Below are 8,466 nucleotides of genomic sequence, written 5' to 3'. Positions count from 1 at the left end.
TGCACCGCTCGCACTGCCTGGCTCCACCGCTTAGGGACCGTCAAAAAATGATTCCTTTCAACTACTGCGATGCTTTGGCTTTCGACTCGGCATGAGATTCGTCAGCGTTTTGTGTTTACCCTTTTTTCTTGATATGTCTGATTTGTACTTTTTGTACAGCACTTTGTATGCAGCCGTAGTTGTTTTTAAATTGCTGTATGAATAAAGTTGAGTAGAATATGGTGTGTGTGTATACATGCACACACACACACACACACACACACAAAACTATAATAACATAATTTTGAATATCGTGTGTGATTATTGGCTGGCAACCAATCCCTCTGGCCCCCAAAGGAAGTGCAATTTAATGACGCTCCCTAAGTGACCCCAGCCCCCCTGCTGCTGTCTTCTTCCTTCCGGTCCAGATGGGCTTGTGTAAACCTCTACAAGTTCACGCACTCTTTCTTTTGTCAGATCATGGACATCCATGTACGGGGTCCACGTGTGCTATGTCCATAAATGGTAACGTAGATGTCATCAACAAACTCAATTGTGTTGTTGCAGTCTCTTGAGGAAAATTTCAGCCTGTTGGACTTTTCTATCTGTGTATTTTTTATATCTCTTATTTTTGTGTAATTCTTTTGAGTATTTTTTAAAATAGTTTCTTTATGTACAATCTTTTCATATAATTTTTCATCATTCATATTTTTTCCTATTGTTATTCTTCAAAAGCAGACACGTTATTTAATTATTTTTGAAATAATTTTAAAAATAGAATTATTTTATAGTCGTGGTTCTTTAAGTAAAATGCAGTCCAGAACCGTTAGTCTGGTTGTTTCACACATGGCCACAAGGGGGAGACGTTGAACGTTTCCCATTATAGTAGCCCTCTGACACAATATTAAATATTGCAAAATGTTTTAGTGCACTAATGCTTGTATATCTTCATATTTTCTCACCTCTTGGAGTCAAGTTAATGCCATTTCAAATCAAGACCTTATATTCATTAAACATATCAATATATATTACTATATAGTAACACCTGTATAGGAAACATGCATGTTGAAGCTTATGAAGGTTAAGCGACAACTGTCGGAGTCGTGACTCCTTCAAACTATATATGTATGGATATATGTGCATACATTTAAATATGTATATAAGTACATAGTATATTATATATTGTATACATGTTTAATAATATATTATAATGATAAATCCTAGTATTTTTATTTTTTCCATTTTTGTATTTTTATCCATTCATTGAATAATTATTGTAATATTTTTTCTAATCAATTCATTTTTTTTTATTGAATGGGATAAATTATGACTGCCGAGTAACCCCAAGGTTTTACTACCGTGTGCATCGTTTCATTCATGACTGTTACTTCCTTCCAATGGTGAACATTTGAGAGGGCAGCGCAGGAGCTTAAACATCTCTCCTGCCTGCTCTGTACCTAATAATAGTGCACCGTTAATATTTTCTAGCCTGCGTCATGCCCACCCACCCGTGCCACTCTCTATTCACTCCATTTCTATGTGTGCCGCCTGCACCTTTTAGTGCTGTTGGCAGCTGTCACTCACTCTCTTCAGGCTTGGGCAGTCTTTTATTCTCAATTGCTGCCAACAGGGTGGTGTATTTGCAGAGATTAAAGTATACATTCATTATAAAATGACAAATAAGCACAGGGCTTCTGATTTGACAATTCAGGTTCCTAATGAAGTGTCCCTGTAGGTGAGCTACACTGCATATTCCAACCACTAAATGAATAATTATTAAATGAATACCTCTATCAAAACAATACAGCACGTCGTACATTATGTATGGGGGTCATTATCAATCCTTCCTCGATAATTGGATGCGCTTCATCTGAGCTTTCAGTTCATAATCGGTCTGCCGATGACACTGGGGACTTTTTAATGAACTTGCAACTTCAGCCAAAGAGTTGGACAACGTGTTGGGAGTGGACGTCTTGTCTTCCAGCTGTAGCTCGCATAAATATTTTAGATTTGCTTATTAATCTTTCAGTGTGGCAAACTGTGCCGTGGCACGTGTACTAGCTGGGTCAGGGACCACCGTAACAACAACTTTAGGTAATCCGGGACATTTGAATATTTGATGATGCCAAATATGGATTTTTTTATTATGTTTATATTATATGGAAATTAAGGGCATTTCCAGGCGTTTCCTTGCATGACTTGTGATATGCAGTAGTGGGAAGAGTTCTAAAACTAAGGAGCCGTGGAGGACGTCTGCTACACATGGTTTATATTCAAAAATCAGTATCATGAGCTCACACTATAAATTTATTTATTTATAGTTAATCCTCCAAACGCGCCTGTGTGTGTCTGTGTGTTTGCACAACTTTAAATGGGCCACCCAGCTCCCTGAGGCTTGCTCATCTGCAACAAGTCTAGAAAAAATAAATAGCAAATCTGTATAGAGAAAATATTGGTCTTTTTTTTTCGTCCATCGAAACATAATTTGAGCCACCAGGCCACAGGGGGGAGTGCCCACCCGCCAACATGTCTAAGGGACGGATCTCTTAAAAATAATCATACTAATAATAAGAATTAAATCATCATCTGTCAAAGTAGCAACACTAACCATTAAACATTTTCCGGAATGTGGCCCCTTGTAAAGTGGAAGTCAACCTCAAAATTAACTTTGTAATAATATGATCTGTACAGTCCAGCTAGTCAAAACAGACTTCTGATTAATGTTAAATTTATTGAATACGAGTTAACCAGCAAAATCCACCTGGTTTTATACATCTCAGAGGGCGGCCATTTTGCCAAATACTATCGACTTAAAATGACATCACTTACCGGGTCTCGGGTCACAACGACACACCAGTGTTCTGAAGCTGAGCCTTGATGGGATGTGACCTAAAACCTAGCAACTGTGATGTCATTTTCAGTCGACGGCAAGTGGCAAAATGGCCGCCTCCTAAATTTGAATAGGTGGATTTTGCTGGTTAACAATATTAATCGAAATGCCGTGTTTACACTATAGAGGGCACATACAACATATTGTAAAGGGGAAAAAATAGCTTAACTTCATCTTTACGTGTGATAAGGACGGTAAGGGAGCAGATAGGTTAAAGTAGGTGACTGCTTGAGATGCGGTGGAGATAGTCATGCTCTCCCTGCAGCGCAGGAGACACAGATGTCAGAACGCACACGTTCCCCTGGGAGCGGGAGGCAAAATGTGCTCATTTCACACTTTTTCGCTATCAAGCTCAAGTCTTAATTGGCCCCCGCACACATACGCACACATATACACACACGAGCATACTACACTCACTGCTTTTTTCTCTTTTTTTGCCCTGCATGGACATCTGCTGCGGGACTTAAATGACCCTCGGTGTAAACATGGCTCTGTTAGCATTCTCATGCAAGTCTCCATTGCAAATGTGCTCTTAAGTAGTGCAAAGGCACACTTCTCATTATCAAGCGTGAACATTATGCAAACCTAGCCAGCGACATAAGCCATTTTTCTTATCTCATAGGCAAAGAATACATTTTGAAGTGTATAAGCAGCTAGAAAAGATCCCCCCCCAAATATTAACAGCTCTCAGCAGAACAAGCTTGAAGGATAAGAATGAGGCAAGTATCGAGCATGTGTGATACGCCGATGAGGATGTTAGACAGAAACCACAATTTTCGACACACGAATAAAATAGATATTCTTGTTATTTTGTTTACTTGTTGAATCAGTCTATTTCCTGGTTTGTTCCTGTGAATTCTCCATTTAGTCTTCTCTTCAGGAAGAAAAATGCATGTTCTATTGGGTTGAGGTCCAGTAAATGGCCAGTTTTCCACTTTTGCCTTTTTTTGTTGTTTGCAGTGTGATTTGAGTCATTATTGTTGAATCGGTGAAGCTACTCACAATTAGTTTTCATGCAATTCTCTGTAAATTGCAGGACAAAATGTTTTTTTTAGACTACTACTGGGAGAATTTTGTTTTTAAAAAGTTTTGTGTATTTTTTCTTCTCACTTTATTGGTTAAGTGGGCAAGTGCTGGCAAGAGTGAAAATGAGGAGTTGATATAAACTTGCAGGATGAAAAGACTGATAGCAGCGCCCCCCTTCACTGAGAGCTGCAGTGGATTCTTCTTTTCATTCTTGTGGCAAATTATGCGCGTGATAATCCGTGGTGACGTGGGTCCTTTTGGTGAACTCATAGCGTGGACTGTGTGAGTGCGCGCATTCAAAGTTGGAGCAAGTGTGAGGGAACAGTTCCCTTGCAATTGTCCCAGCGGCAGGTGGCTGCTGCTGCTGCTGCAGACCTCCATCCAACCACCACCCGCGTGGACGTGGATCCAGCTGCCGGCTGATGTTCCTCACGCACCTGCAGCTCCATCCGTGAGAAGTGGGACGCGAGAGAGCATGAGCTGTTCTTTGCCGAAAAGCGAATCTGCAACGTCCCTACTAAAGTCCGCGGTGCTCCAGCACAGATCCACACAGAACGGCCGCGGCGGGCACCAAAACCAACGCGACCAGAGAGGAACCGACGCCGGCCGGATGGAGGAAGCGAGCGCTAGGAGACCCCTGTGCCGGCCCGGCCACGCAGAGAAAAGCGCGGAGGACGGGAAGCGCAAGACGCGCGCAAAGTCCGTCAGGTCCAAGCAGTCCGCAGGGCACGGGGGACGCGGACGGGACTCCAAAGGGTCCCCGTGTGCGAGTAAGGAAGACAGGGATGACGCCGACTTCTTCTTCGAGACCGGCAGGAAGCCGGTAAGTGGCTCAGCCTCCAGCTTGAGCTCGGACGCCGCGGCCGCCAGTAGCGCTCCGGCTACGAGTCGGGCCACCTCCGGCCGGAGGTCCAAGAGGCTCAGCACCGTTTCGGACTATGATGCAAGCCTGCACCCCATCGTCAAGTCTGTCTTTGGACAAGTAAGCTTGGACTTATCTCAAACATGCAATAACACTTAAAAAAGAAAAAGAAAAAAAAGCTTGGAATCAATAGTTTATTTAATTGTACATGTTGGATTAGTTGCTTGTTTGGGGGAAAGCACAGAGCACTAGTGGTTAGTACGTGTGCCTCGCACGAGATGTTCTTGGTTTGAATCTCGATTTGATTGCTCTTACTCCAGCTTCCACATTCCCAATGAATGACAAGTTTTTGAGGTGGTCAACAAAAGGAGAAGTGGTTTTACCTCATAGCTTTGAGGTCCTGCTCTTGCACCATCATTTTCCACCATACATCAAGCAAAATGGCCGAACCTGACAAAAATCACAGTTGGCATTACTTCAAGTTACTGAGCACTGCACATCTAGCCAAAGTGAAAAAAAACTGTAGTGAGTTTTGAGGTTCCTCGTACTGCATTGTATTATTTTATTGGACTGCAAAAACATGGCATGATTGTCAAGGAAGAGGCAGGTTGACACAAAGAGTGGCAAAACTAGCGGCCTATAATTGGCCGCTTGTGAAAACGAACAAACCTCGAACACTGACAGTTCTGCGTTGATTGGTATGCATTGGGTCTTCTGTAGATCCTCATGAAACCTGATGTATTCCATTTATGATGACATCCATCCATTTGCAGTGATTGGCTGGCCATTCTGGAAAATGTATGGATTTTGTTTCCGTTATATTTTCAAGTGAAAATGTCCCAAAGTTCCTGTCAGAAGTTGGGGTGGGTTCTTGTCCAGTTGCTCCTCATCCCATGTGGCCGGTTTGAAGTCCTCCAAATGGTCAGAGACAGTCAGGTCAGAGAATAATAAAGAGAAGGGGGTGGACAAAAAAAACGGTAAAAACGTGCAATGGGGAAAAGTGAGGAAATTAGCAAGGGAGCAACATTTAAAGAGACATCTCCCAAAAGAGCTGGGAGGAGGAGGTGCTAGCATCTGGAGGCTTTTGTGCAGCCACTTTAAGTTATTTCCATAAATCAAGTAGCTGAGTTACTTCAATTTAAATGAATGGATTTGTCCAATTATAATGATTAGTGCTTTGACGCCGTCACAGGGTTATCCTCAAAAAGGTCGATGGTACAGCACCGTCTTCTCCTCGGCGGCCCTCAAACACCTCCTTCAAATTAAGCCGCCCTTGCTGTGCCCTTGCTGTCTTATTACTCACCAAAATCTACTCATTTTTTTTTCCAATGGGTCCACATGAATGAGAAATAAATAAATAAATAAGCTGGAGAGGAGACAATTACCTCCGCGCACACTAATGTGTTCCAGAAATAACTCATGTCTCGCGCTCAATCCAGGCCAGAGCTTCAATCAGTCTCAGAGGTTAGTGCAGAGATGTTCTCATTACGCTCTCTGCTTGAAATCTCAAAAATGTATGACGTCTTTCATCCATATCGGAATGAAAAAGATTTCAGTGATAAAGATGCAAGGCTGTGTGAACTCACTGGGCACTTCATTAGGTACACCCGGAGAGCTATTAAGGCATCTTGCGCAATTGATTTACCGTTCAGATTCTGTAGATCCAAAAGACAACACTTCTTTATAATTTCATATCTCGCTTAAATAGCGCCATTTATGATGCTGCCTGCTATTGTGTAAATGTAAAATGGTCGCCTCATTGTGGCATTTTAAGTCACAGATCTTGGTTATGTAAAAAATATTAAAACATTGAGCTTCTATACTGGATATTGTGTAATTGTGCTAGTGTACCTAATATTGTGTCCTACAAGGCTAAAGATGTGCAAAACTTTTACCGTATAATGAACTCGCATCACCGAGGTCCATCTCGTTGACATTTATATACTACTGTATACGAGATGACCTTAATTCTTAATTGCGAAGCAACAAGAGTGAAAACGAGAAGACTGCACACACACACAAGCACGCTTGCACACACTCGTCCAGAGCTTCAAGCGGACACGTCAGGGCGATGCAGCGCAACAAAGTTTCTTTTCATAAAATAATTTCTTACGTAACCGGAAGATCTGCATACATACGAAGCCAACAGAGCAGCCAGTGGAGGAGGCTAAAAATAGAACATCAAGACCTGAATTTGAAAGACTGGAGGCGGCACACAGTTTTTGATTTTTTTTGTTTGTGTTCTCTGAGCTGAAAAGGAAAAAAAGCAACCCTTCATGAGGCGCTCATTGAAATGCTTGCAGTCACAATTTTAACCTTAGACGCATGACTAAATTTGATCCCCTAAGCATTTCTCGTCATCATACGTAGTTAGATACAGCACAAATATAAAGAATTTTTCTTCAGTTTTTTGACTGGAAGAAATAAACTGGTGATAAACCCTCTCAATTTAATGGCTGGGTTGCAATTAAAACACTTAAAATATTTCCAAAATATGACTTATTCTGATTATTTTAGTAGTATTCCAACCCTGAAAAAAGTAGCAATAAATATACAGACATAAAATAATATACATAAAATATCACATATAATAAAATACAAAAAGAAAGCAAATTTGACTGCAATAAATACATTCAATATATAAAAATGAAAAGAAATGAAAAAGAAACATTTTTTTAAAAAATTAAATCTGCCAAAAAAGACCTAACAAATACTTTTTTTAAATACACGTAATCATTAGAATATCCGTTTACAGTGTAGAAAATATATAAACACAGTTACATACATACAGTAAGAGTAATTAAGTGGGTCTGAAAACTGCTTTTCGTGTTAACCAGCAGAGGGCGCAAGATTCATTTGAACTACTATATGTCTGCCATATTACCTCCAGCTATGTAGCCATTGAGCGTGAGAGGACAAATGATGCAAGAACGGGAAATAAATGGGACAAAGAAAGCCACAAATGGTTGACTTTGTGCAATGTGGACTTGTGAACAACGTCAACACTCACTCGCTTGCTCCATCGTGACAACGGTGACTGTGATGGGAGGAAAAAAAAAAACATTAGCTCCTCACTTGCTTGCAGTGATGCAGTCACTCATGCTGATTCACCCTGTCACCTGTTGCCCTTTTCTTTTTTTCCTCCCCACAAATCTGTCTCCATCCATCCTCCGTTTTTGGTCTTCATCGGTCACTCTGACCTTGACAGGAGGCCAGGAGTGTATCTGTGATCCACAATGCTACGAGTACCAATAGTCTAGTGTTACGCGGGCTCCCTCTAGCGGTACATAAAATAAGCACGTAATTACTGTACGTATGTACTAATAACGATTGCGTTAAAAACAACAAATTTGTAACTGCACAAGCTTTTAAATATATATTTTTGATTCAGTACAGTATATATTTGTTTACTTTTGAAGTATTCTTACCCTAATAACCCATTTTGGGTTATTTTTGACCTAACGAGGGTGAACAAGTGTACTTTTTCTAAATAAAATGTCCGCCCCTTATTTAATTAACATGGCTTTCTACGTTACTGTAATAATCTAATGTTGCTTGGAATACTCAGTATGCGCTGAGTGGTGACATTTTTTTTTTTTTTTTGCATGTGTAAGGGTGATGCTGGGAAAGAAGCGAGCATCAGTACAGCGAGCGCAGCATATGCCTCCAGTATGTCTCGAGTGTGAGGCGCTATTTTTAGAGCCTGGTG

Source organism: Syngnathus typhle, linkage group LG12 (assembly GCF_033458585.1).
Source record: "Syngnathus typhle isolate RoL2023-S1 ecotype Sweden linkage group LG12, RoL_Styp_1.0, whole genome shotgun sequence".
In the NCBI taxonomy this organism is placed as follows: Eukaryota; Metazoa; Chordata; class Actinopteri; order Syngnathiformes; family Syngnathidae; genus Syngnathus; species Syngnathus typhle.
Note: the sequence above shows the minus strand (reverse complement) of the source record.